Consider the following 12,193-nt stretch of genomic DNA (forward strand, 5'->3'; position numbering starts at 1 on the left):
GTAAGTACCTGCATGTGCCCAGCACACACAACGTGCTCAGTAAGTACTTGCTGAGTGACTATTTAAATGCATGGGGTGTTATGGCCATTTCAGGTCTCTGCATATGGATCACTAACTTGCTGATAGCAGCTGTGGCCATGTCCTGGTTCGTCAGTGCCTGGCTCCTACACGGGTGCCAGGGATCCAGGGGTGATTTCAGACGGAGATTTCCCCTGGAGAGTGGTTTTGATGCATTCACGTCTCCCAAACCACCCCCATGAGCACCTCTGCACGTCCGGGGTGATGTGGATGGCCGGGCGAAGGGAATTTGACTTTATCCCTGCCAGCAACTGGACAGTCTCTTAGAGACTATGGGTCTGTTTCCGCCTCTGCTGACCAGGGGTACAAGTGCCTGTTCTGACTGGTGTCTCGGCTGGGCATGAGACTCTGACGAAGACTCGTGTGTGAAGGGCACGAGGGCAGCACAAGCACAAGGTGGGGTGGGGGCTACTTCCATTCGCGGGGCTCGTGGTGGGCCCAACGCTTTGTAACCAGGGGCGTCTGATTTAATTCAGGCGCCATTCCTATGGAGTTGGTGAACATCATCATCCCCATTTGATAGCTGGGAAAACTGAGGCTCAAAGGGGTGGAGGGCCTTGCACAGTCAGGCCATGGTGAGTGGTGGAGCGGATGGAAGGGAACACCCCTGCATTCTCCTGATGCTCCTAGAACAGCCCACCCGCCGCTGCTTGGCTGGGGCTGTGGGATGGTCACCCAAGCAGAGATTGTATCCCCAAACTTAAAATAATACCCAAGCCTTGTCCCCAGGGCTTCCAACTCTGTAGGTCTCAGCCAGGGCCTGGAGTCTATAGCTTCATAAACTGAACAGGTGATCCCGACGCACATGGCCAGAAGAGCCTTGGAGAAACCACCGTGCTAGAAGAATCAAACCTCCCCTTGGCCTCATCTTCCCCAAATTCTAACCACATGGTGAAGACATCTGACAGTGAATGTACCGGCACCTGTGTAAGCTGCAGTTCCTTCCCCACTCCAGTAGGAACCGGTACCAGGAAATCCCACTTTCACTGGTGCTAATTAAAGAAAGGAGACAAAAGCCCTATGGAATCTTAGATCTGGAAGGACACCTGGAAATCATGCCGTGCTCTTTTTCTTTTTTTAAATAATTTTTAATATGATGTTATTTTTTCAGATCAGTTTCAGCTTCACAGCAAGATTGAACAGAAAGCACAGAGGGTTCCCACCCACCCACACACGCAGCCTGCCCACCCCCGCTGCACAGCCTCCCCCACCAACCACGTCCCACACCAGAGTGGGACATTGATTACAATGTATGAACTTACATAGACACTTCATTATCACCCAGGGTCCACCGTGGACATTTGGGTTCACTTTTGGTGCTGGACATTTTGTAGGTTTGGATGAGTGTGTAATGGCACTCACCCACCATCACAGTCTCAGGCAGAAAGAATCCTTCCACTCCTCCACATGCTCTCTGCCCACCTGTTCATCCCTCCCTCCCCAGGGCTCTGTTTTTTAAACTAGAAAACCCAGTTGCAGTGAGATGGAACAAGGCACGGGATAAACATGGCAGCCTCTCAGAGCATCCATTTTAATAAAAGATTGCAGTCATATAATTGGTCATTAAAATGTTTTTTACTAAAATCAAAAGTCAAGTTTTTCAAAGTGCAGAATATACGGGAATTTTTTTTTTAAACTTTGGCCCCAAAATGTGATTTTATTTGAAATACAGAGGTATAACCATGGCAAAATACATTGTCTTTAAGAATTTTTGGATGAATAATTGGGAAAATTTTTAACATTAGTTATTAGAGGATCTTAGGGATTACTGTCATTTTAAAATCTCCTATTTTATGTTCAGGGATTCATGTGCAGGTTTGTTACACAGGCAAACTTGTGTCATGAGGGTTTGTTGTACAGATTGAATTGTCACCCAAGTACTAAGCCTAGTACCCACTAGTTCCTCTTCCTGATCCCCCACCCTCAGGCCCCATTGTGTGTTGTTTCCCTCTATGTGTCCATGTGTTCTCATCACTTAGCTCCCACTTATAAGTGAGAACATGTGGTATTTAGTTTTCTGTTCCTACATTAATTTGCTAAGGATGACGGCCTCCAGGTCCATCCAAGTTCCTGCAAAGAAATGATCTTGGCTAGGCGCGGTGGCTCACGCCTGTAATCCCAATATTTTGGGAGGCCGAGGCGGGCAGATCACGAGGTCAGGAGATCAAGACCATCCTGGCTAACACGGTGAAACCCCGTCTCTACTAAAAATACAAAAAAAAAAAAATCAGCCGGGCGAGGTGGCGGGCACCTGTAGTCCCAGCTACTCGGGAGGCTGAGGCAGGAGAATGGCATGAACCCGGGAGGCGGAGCTTGCAGTGAGCTGAGATTGTGCCACTGCACTCCAGCCTGGGCGACAGAGCGAGACTCCGTCTCAAAAAAAAAAAAAAAAAAGAAAAGATCTTGTTCTGTTTATGGCTGCATAGTATTCCATGGTATATGCTGAGATTTTAAACATAAGACCAGAAACTTCAAAGAAATTTGGGCCTTTTAGAGGGGTATGCTGGTAGAAATTTAACAACTGGCTCTCCAGAAAAAAAAAGCACTTGTCAGTTTCCATCTCATAAATATTCCCACAGCGGCTGATTTCAAGCCACTATCGTGATGTCATTGACCGAGGAAGGTGCCCTGGGAAGGTCTGGACACAATCAGCTCTCACAGTTGGCGAAGCTGCCTCTAGCACATCACGGGCCTTATTGACTTCTGGGGGCAGAAACTCTAGATTTCTCTGTAGAATATAAAAAGCTTGGGTCTGGAGAGTTCTGGAGAGGTGGGAAAATCAGTTATGAGTCTCTCAGGGAATCAGTAATAGGCCAGTATTAGAATCTGGCTCCTTAACTGCAGAGAAGTGAGTTCTTTGTCCACATGCTGAGTCCTGAATTGTAAGTAGTGACTGAAAAACTTACCTGTCCATATAATAATAAGTAAAAATTGTTATAAATAAAATGACACCATGGGCTCCACAGCCACACAGATCATAACAGTAAACAAGCTCTCTCTTCAAGTGATCTGACCCGGTAATGAATTCCCCCATTCATTCAGTTATTTGTGAGCTAATTAAGAAAATGTTTACTGAGCACCAGCCTTAGGTCAGGCATTGCTTTAGGCACTGGGGATGCGGAAGCCAGCGAGATGGTTCCCTGAGTGGGGGTCCTATGTGCTCATGGCTTCAAGAGAACATTAAAGAAAGCTGCAATGCAAAGCAAGAGCTGAATGCAGCTTTCTGGACATTTCTGCAGGCCTCTCTCAGGCTCTTCTTGTGTTGTATCAGTTGTCTGGTGACCTCGCCCAGGCAGGGAGCGTCTCAGGGCAGGGCTGGGCCTTGTTTCCTAACTACACACTCAGAGCAGGAATCTGCACAGAACCGTGCACAATGGATGCTGGAGTCAAAGAGGGTGGTGCCCCCTCACCAGAGGGGATTCTAATTTGCTTTCTCTGCAGTGATGATAGATTTACATGAACACATCTACCCTCGGGTCTGGTTTTCTTTCTGTCAACAACATCACACAGTTTTACATTGAATGACCAACGGAAAAGCCCAAGGGTAAAGTCTGGTTACTGGCAAAGAAGCTAAGGTGGCCACTGGAGGGTTTGAACCAAAGGCAACATCAGGGTAAAACGTGGAGTTTGGAATCTGACCAACGTGGGTTCAAATCCCATCGCTACCACTCACTCACTGTGTGGCCCATGGCAATCCCCTCTCTGAGCCTCAGTTTCTCCATCTGTGTAATGGGGATAAAATGGTTTACCTCCCAAGGTTGCTGTGAGGATTGGAAATGAGGTATTTAAGTACCTAGCGTCTGTCTGGCACTGAGAGGCACACAGTAAGTATTAAACAGGTAATTAAGGCTGTAGACATCAAGTCTAGCAGGAAATCTCAGCATGCTGCAGGAAAAGGGACCCTGGAGATGAGGAAACTGGGAATAGAAAGTGGAAGTAACTTACCAGAGTCACCCAGCATGGGAGCATCAACACCGAAACCTAGCCTGGGGCGGATGACCATCCTTTTCAAGGAGCTGTGCTGGGGAGGCGTTGAGGGCATTACCTGAACTTCTGCTTCAGGATGGTTTATTCCACCTTCACAAACAGAGCAACGGCTCTGTAGGGTGATGAGATGACAGCCAAGAAAGTGCTTTGCAAAATGTCAAGTACTGTGCATTCCTACCAATCACATTCCCATGCCAGGGAGCGAGCTCAGTGCTTTGGGTACATTATCTCATTTGGTCCTGCCAAAAGTCCTGAGAGGGACCTATTGTTATCATCCCCATTTTGTAGACAGGACCAGAGAGGTGAAGTCATTTGCCAAAGGACACACAGCTGGAAACGGTCAGAGCTGATACCTGAACCTGGATCCAGCCGACCCCAAGTTCCGATCTTTGTTTATCACACTGAGCTGCCTCTTTGGAGTGTCCTGGCTCCGTGAGCTGGGAGGTCAGCAAATGTTTGTGGCTGGATAATGTGGCTGGTGGGTGTGTTCACCACGGCCGCCTACTGTTCCTGGTTGCCATGCTGAGTGGTCCAGCCATCTGGGTCTTCCGGAAGTTTCAGCAGGGCTCTCCATAACCCAGTGTGCTCTGGCCGTGCAAGTCAGCCCAGGTCAGAAAATGAAACTGGCCAGCTTCCCTTTCAAATGTGAGACAGAAGTTGAGTGCTGGCCACCTCTTGCAAGGAGTCCCAGGGGTCCAGGGCAAAATACTCTCCTGGCTCTTGAACTCCATCCTGTCCCACATCCTCTGGGCCCCACCAACGCCCCCTCACTTCCCAAGTCACTGAGCTCGAGCGGTCCTGTGGGAGGACAACAGGGCAGAGTTTTGGATCCACTTTGCAAACACCTGGGTCCTGAGGGCATTTCGTGGAAAACTCATATCCACCCACCTCCGGGTCTTCAGCAGAGTCAAGAGCAGACAGGGTCTCTCAGAGCCTTAATTTTCCTCCCAGCACCCTTGGGTTGGGAGCCGATGGGCAGAGGAGCAGGTGAGAGGGGTTCACGCTGCAGCTGCGTCTTCAGGGATCATTCTAGTGGGAAAAAAAGAGGGTGCGGTTTGAAGTTGCATTTAAATTGCACTTTGAGTAAAAATCAAGGAAACGTGAATTGTATTTTGTGAAGTACACGGAGGGGGCTGACTGAGGTGGAGGGTGGGGGCTACACCCACCGCTTGGCATCCCCCTGAGCTTCTCAGAGGCCAGAGTCATCCAGAAACGGAGGGACTGAGCTCTCTTTCTCTCTGTAGATGCACCAGCCTGGCAGGTACGAATCCGGGGTTTCGCCAGGTGCCCTGTGTAGCGTGGCCATGTGGGACATTCACCAGAAGGGGTTCCTGGTGTGGGGATCAAGTTGAGTTGGAAGCCAGCTGTGTTGCTCTTCCAGCCATGGGTGTTGTCCCGGAGGAAGGGCCACCCTTCCTAAGTCAGGCATAAGCAACGCATGGGGTTCAGCTTCTGTCTCCTGTCCCAGAGACAGAAATAGGACCAAACAGACTTCCAGGACGAGGACGTTTATTATTTCACACAACAGGAAGTTTGGGCAGGCTTCACAGTTGCCGACTCCACAGCTCAGAGACGTCCTCCAGGACCCAGGTTCTTGCCGTGTCTCTGCTCTGCCATCCTTGACGTTAGCCTTGTCCTCAATCTGGCCACAAGGTGGTGGCGGCAGCTCTAGGGGTTACATCTGGGCAACAGAACCTGGAGGAAGACGAGAGACCACCTCTCCCGGGTATCCTTCTGGAGGGAAGAGACGTCCCAGGAACCCCCCCGCCCCGCGCAAACCCAGCGACTTTGTCTCACATTTCATTGGTCAGGACTGGGTCACATGCCCATTCCTGAACCAATCACATGCAAAGAATCGGATCACATGATTGATTCAGCTTAACGGCCGCGAGTGGACTGGAAGCCGAGCGTCAGGCTCCTTGTCCTCTGGCCTAAAAAACCAGGATTCTATGGGCCTTGCTGGGCTCTTGCCTTCAAAAACCCAGGCCTCCTAATTCTCCCCAGAAGCAGCTGCATTGGAGACCCCAAGTCTCGGGACCCCACCCCTGCTGCCTGCCCTGTGACTGGTCAGCCTTTAACCTGTGCCTTGGCGGCCGCTGGCTTTGCGGTGCTTCCTCTGCAGGTACTGCTCCCGAACACCCAGTCTGACATTGTCCCGGGGGCGTCCTGGTTTTGGTTCTGTGAACACCTCAGTGCTGAGAAGGCACCTTAGTCCTGGCTTTCTCTCCCTGTCCCATTCTTTCTCTTGGGCCCCCTGCCTCAAGGCCCAGGTTTTGTATCTTTGCTCCCGGAAACCTCTGGTCCCTGAAGCTTTCCTCCCAACCTCAGCGGGTCCCCACCTCTCTATCAAGGTCAAGTTCAGTCTTGGGGAAATGGTGAGTAGAACTCTTTGCTTCCTCTAACCATCTGTGTTTTCTCCCGACCCCACCACTTTTTATTTTGAAAACTTTTCCAAATTGGAGAGAAGAATGACGATGAAAGATTTACTCACTACCCACGTTTGACAGCTGTTACCATTTCACCATATTTGCTTTTAATATCTATGCTGAAATAGTTGTTGGGGCAGGCACGGTGGCTCACGCCTGCCTGTAATCCTAGTACTTTGGGAGGCTGAAGCTGGCAGATTGCTTGAGCTCAGGAGTTCAAGCCCAGCCTGGGCAACATATTGAGATTCTGTCTCTGTAAGTTTTTTCTTTTTTTAATAGCCAGGCGTGATGGCTCACACCTGTGGTTTCAGCTATTCGGGAGGCCAAAGCAGGATGATAACAAGGCAGGATGAGCCCAGGAGGTCAAGGGGTCAAGGCTGTAGTGAGCCATGATCATGCCACTGCACTTCAACCTGGGGATAGAGCGAAACCCTGTCTCTAAAAAAAATAAATAAATACATAAAAAAAACTTGCTGACTCATTTGAAGGTAAATGGCAGGCATGTAGATAGACCACATACAGACCTTAGCAGTGTCTGCTAAGAATAAAAGCTTTCTCCACAATCCCAATGGTATTGTCACAAAAAAGAAATATAATATCATCTTTAATATCCAGTCCCTGTGAAAATTCCCCAATGATACACCTGTCATTGGGATTCATTTGAATCTGAAAAGAAAGTTAATTTCTTGCAGCCTCTGAGGGGTTAATAAGGTTGCTCTAAAATGACCAAAAAATACACTGACAAACACATGCAGTTGTCGCAGCCAGAAGCCTTTTCCGCATTCTCTTCTCTGTCTCCACTTACATCTCTCAAAGTGAGTTTTTTTCCCCCTTAGGTCATACTCAGGGCAGAAACCAGATGACATTTTAATCTGCAACTCAAGTGCCTTGTCCTGGGAAGGCTCCTGGTTCTTGGCATGGGATTCTGTGTCGCTGGGCGCCCAGCAGCAGCTCGAGAGTGGGCTCCGCTCCTCCTCCTTCACGTTAACTGGCTCAACTTCTCTTGACTTTTAATAATACCCTGCCAACTGGCTGCCTTCTGCCTTATCCGTGCACGGACGCTGGAGCCACAGTTCCTCTGAGCCAGGCTTCTTGGTGAGTAGTGTGCACTGACCCTTTTCAGGAAAATGGTTGCTGGGTCTGTGGCTACAAAAAAGTGGAGGCCTCAGTCAGACAGCAGACACATCTGTTTCCTAGCAAATGTTTGAGGGAGTGACCGTTCTCCTTTCTAGGCTCATAAACTAAGCAACAACAGTGACAGCAACAACAATTTTGTTTTTCTTATGCTCATGAGGTCCTGTGGTACAATGTTGGGTAATTGTTAAGATAGCTAATGTTTATCAGGCACTTGCTGTGAACCGAGTGTGATTTAATCTGCCTCGATGGGGTAGTGTGGTAGACTGACTAATGGCCTAATGGCTCCTCTAAGATTCCCATGTCCTGATCCTTGGACCCTGTGAATACGACCTTAGGTGACAGGAAAAAAAAAAAAATCTTTGCAGATGTGGTTAAATTTAGGATTTCGACATGGGGAGATTCTCGTGGATTATCTGTGTAGGCTCTAAATGCAATCTCAAGTGGGCAGCAGTGAGACTCTGTCGCTACAAAAAATTACCTGGGTGTGGTGGCACACTCCTGTAGTCCCCTCTACCTGGGAGGCCGAGGTGGGAGGATTACCTGAGCCCAGGAGATTGAGGCTACAGTGAGCTGTGATTGTATCACTGTACTCCAGCCTGGGCAAGAGAGCAAGACCCTGTCTCAAAAAAAAAAGGGAGGGAGGGGGAGATTTTACACAGAGAAGAGGTAAAGGTGATGTGGCCACAGTGGTGGAGATTGGAGTGACGAAGCTGTGAGCCAAGTGAGGCCGGCAGCCAGCAGAAACTGGAGGGGCAGGAAAGTGGATTCCCTCCTAGAGCCTCCGCAGAAAGCATGGCGTCACTGACGCCTGCATTTTGGCCCAGCAGAATTGCTTTCAGCCTTCTGACTTCCAGAACTGTGAGAGAATACATTTCTGTTGTAAGCCAGTACATTTTGTAATTTGTAACAACAGCCACAGGAAACAAAGACAGGTAGGTACAGTGAACATCTCCCCATTTTTCAGGAAAAGAAACTGAGGCCCTTCCAGTGAGTGGTAGGGTGGGCTGATGTTGGAGCCCAGGCTTTAGCCCTCTTGTCTTCTACCTTCTGTCTCAACCCTAATGGAAAAGAAGATCCTGCATTGCCAGCCATGAGGGGCCGCGGGAAGCCGAGTGATGTTCTGTCTTCTCATTTAGTGGGGCAGGGATGAGGTGCTGGGTTGTCTCTCAGTAGAGAATGGAGAAGAGCTGATCTTTATGTAAATTCCCTTATGCAAATATCCCTGAGGGAGTTTGCTTACCGGTCAATTCCTTCGCAATGTAGAGCAGATTGCTTGAGAACAAGAAAGTCGGTTAGGTATCCCGCAGGGGGTTTGAGGTAGAAAGAAGGGGGACAGGAGGAAGACCACCAAAGACAGATTTTAAGTACTTTACAATTTTTTCCTTACATGGAGACAGAGTCGAGCCCTTCCAGATAAATAAAAGCTGATTGGTGAACAGGTCCATTTACTCATCAAAGTAGGACAATCCATGATTAGGATTCAGAATAGGCCGGATGCGTGGCTCACGCCTGTAATCCCAGCACTTTGGGAGCCCTAGGCAGGTAGATCACTTGAGGTTAGGAGTTCGAGACCAGCCTGGCCAACATGGGGAAACCCAGTCTCTACTAAAAATACAAAAAGTAGCCAGACGTGGTGGCACGTGCCGGTAATCCCAGCTACTCGGGAGGCTGAGGCAGGAAAGTCGCTTGAACCCAAGAGGTGGAGGTTGCAGTGGACCAAGATCATACCACTGCTCTCCAGCCTGGGCGACAGAGTGAGACTACATCTCAAAGAAAAAAAAAAAGGATTCAGAATAAAGCAAGGAGTTAGGAAATGTGATCATTGCCGCTATTCTTATTTGTGTGAGTTAGGTTAGGCTGAGGGATGCTGCGGGAGTGAATCTCAAAGGTTAACACAGCAGGAGTTAGTGTACTACACAAGCTGCATGTGATAATAGTGGGCTGGAGAGGGTGGGAGGCAGTGGAGGGGGCTCTCCTTCACCATCAGGAGCTCACAGCCCCCTCAGCTGATACAGCCGAGAGGACAGAGGCTGGAGAATCACACGTGACCTTTTTATTGCCTGCTTCTGAAAGAGACCCCTGTCAACTCTTCTCCCATTTTATCAGCCAGATCTAGCCACACACTCCTTGTCTGGCAGCTTGGGGCCCGGGAAGCCTAAGGGAGCAAAGGGAATATGTGGTGAGCGTTTCTGTGTCTGCCACTTTATGACTAATAAATATTTGTTGAATCTATTGAGGTACAGAGTAATTTCAGTTACATTTCTTTTATCAATAGTAAATAGAGAAGAAAGCCACTTCTGCTCCAAGGAGCTCTTGGTGCAGCGGGGAGATAGCACTTTAACATTAGAACACTGTGTGAAGCTGTTGCGAATTTCCAGGTATAGATGTCTTTTCTATTAGTCTTGAATCTCAGTTATGCTTCTTGAGCAGAGTTCATCACCATAGATAGACCCAGCAGTTCCCAGATTAAACAATGAGGCATCCTAGCAGTAAACTTGACCTGTGAGGGAAGAAAAGGATATGAACAAGGGCTGGCTCAGTTTGGCTCTTGCCTGTCCATCAATTTCCCAAGCAGATTGGGGCCAAGTACTCTAGACTGTAAGTGCCATGTCGGTAGGGGTTTTGCTTTCATACTACTCTGTAGACCGTGGTTCTTGGCATGGTCAGCTTTCTAGATGTCACTGTAGGTTCCAGTGTTGATCTAGTAATCTCTGCTACAGTGTGTTGGACTTTTAGGATTGGAATGGTTCAGCTTATTGACTCAATCAATCAAGCATCTGTCTATTTATCCATCACTTCATCTGTTCATTCATTTATTCATATATTGATTCATTTGTCTATCCATTCCTTACTCCTCCTTTACTTCTTTAACTATTCATCTGTTATTTGTCCACCCATCCACCCATTCATCCATCCACTTATCCAGTTACCAACCTACCCTTCCACCCACCCACCCATCCATCCATCCATCCATCCATCCATCCATCCATCCATCCATCCATCTTCATATCCATCAAAAAACATTTGTTGAGCATAAGTCTGGGATATAGTTTGGGGTTTAGGAGAGGGGAACACAGACACAGCTGCAATGGCAGGGGGCAGGGGAAATCCAGGTTAGGGGGCCAGAGTCTCTGCATGGAAGGTCACTACAGGTCAAAGCCCAGTCTGGCGTGGGGAAGTCAAGACTGAGCAAAGCTAAGAGGAATTTAGGAACAGGGGAAGGTTGAATGTCTGTGCTGGCAGCTACTCAGTGCAGAACCTCTGATAGCAGAGGTAGGCTTTAGTACATCAGGGAACAGCTACACTTCCATGTGAGGGGGGAGCCCATGAACTAGGTAAGAAGCAGAAAGAGCCCCAGACAAGGGGACTAGCTATAACGAGTAATAAAGAAACTAAAGTCACCATTAATTGGAGCATGAAGTAGAGAAAAAGGCTCAGGAATAAGGTAGAAGGAAGTCCAGGAAACCAAGGTCATAGCTAGTGCCCAAGGTCAATCTGATGAGTAGCCCAGACACCGATGCTGAGAGTCCAGAGGCCTGGGCTGAATGGAGCCCAAGTCCTGGGAGAAGCAGCCAGGATGGCTCTGCCAAGAGGGTCAGATGCCACCCCAGCTGTGAGCAGACAAGAGCAAAGAGGTTGAGGACCAGGCTGGGCATAACAAGGCTGGGCAAGATTGTGAACAAGCAGGAATGGGTACCAGGTGCTTAAATTCCACTTGGCCATTTTAATTCAATGACACACATATTTGATCAGTTCTTGTTATGTGCTGGGCACTTGAGACACAACTGCATATAGAACACAGTCCCTGACTTCCGGGAGCTTACAGTCCAGTGGTGAGGCAGATAAACAGAAAATTACGGTTAGGTGGCTAAGAGTTGGGTGCTGTGAGACATCAGTGGGGGCATCTGACCCAGCAGGAGGGGCTGGAAGGGCTCTGGTGGAGGCAGCCTGGGGAAGGGACATGGGGGTGAGTAGGAGGAGACTTGTCTACAGTGGACAAAGCAGGTGCAAACTGGAGATTCAAAAAACTCTTGTGCAAATGCATAAATAAACTTCGGTGTAAGGCAATGCCTCTCTTGCGCTGTGACTTGCACTTGGGTACCCTGAGGGTTTTTGGAAAGTGCAGGTTCTGATTCAGCAGAGCTAGGGTAGAGCCTGGGATTCTGCATTTCCAACCAGCTCTTGGGGAATCTCGATGGTGCTGGTTGCAGATCACACTTTGAGTACCAAGGGTGTGAAATAGTCTTGTTACAACTTAATATGGAATTACATTGGAAGTTTTGCATGGGCTTTAAAAACAGACAAAGAATAAAGTGGTTCCTGAGGTTGGCTGGTCCCATGATGCAGGAAAGATGAAAAGCAAACCTGAGATGATGGGCAGGTGGCCCCCAGGGGTCCTGATTTGGATACAGGACTGACCTTGCATGCTCTCACGCCTGCCATGTGCCTGACTGTGCAGCATGGGTTGCTATGATGCCACTTTAAAATGATATCTGGGTTCCTCTTACATATTCAACAGTATTCTCCTGGGGGATTTATGTTTCAAAAATGATGTAATAATTAGG

This window comes from Piliocolobus tephrosceles, chromosome 17, assembly GCF_002776525.5.
Source record: "Piliocolobus tephrosceles isolate RC106 chromosome 17, ASM277652v3, whole genome shotgun sequence".
Taxonomy (NCBI): Eukaryota; Metazoa; Chordata; class Mammalia; order Primates; family Cercopithecidae; genus Piliocolobus; species Piliocolobus tephrosceles.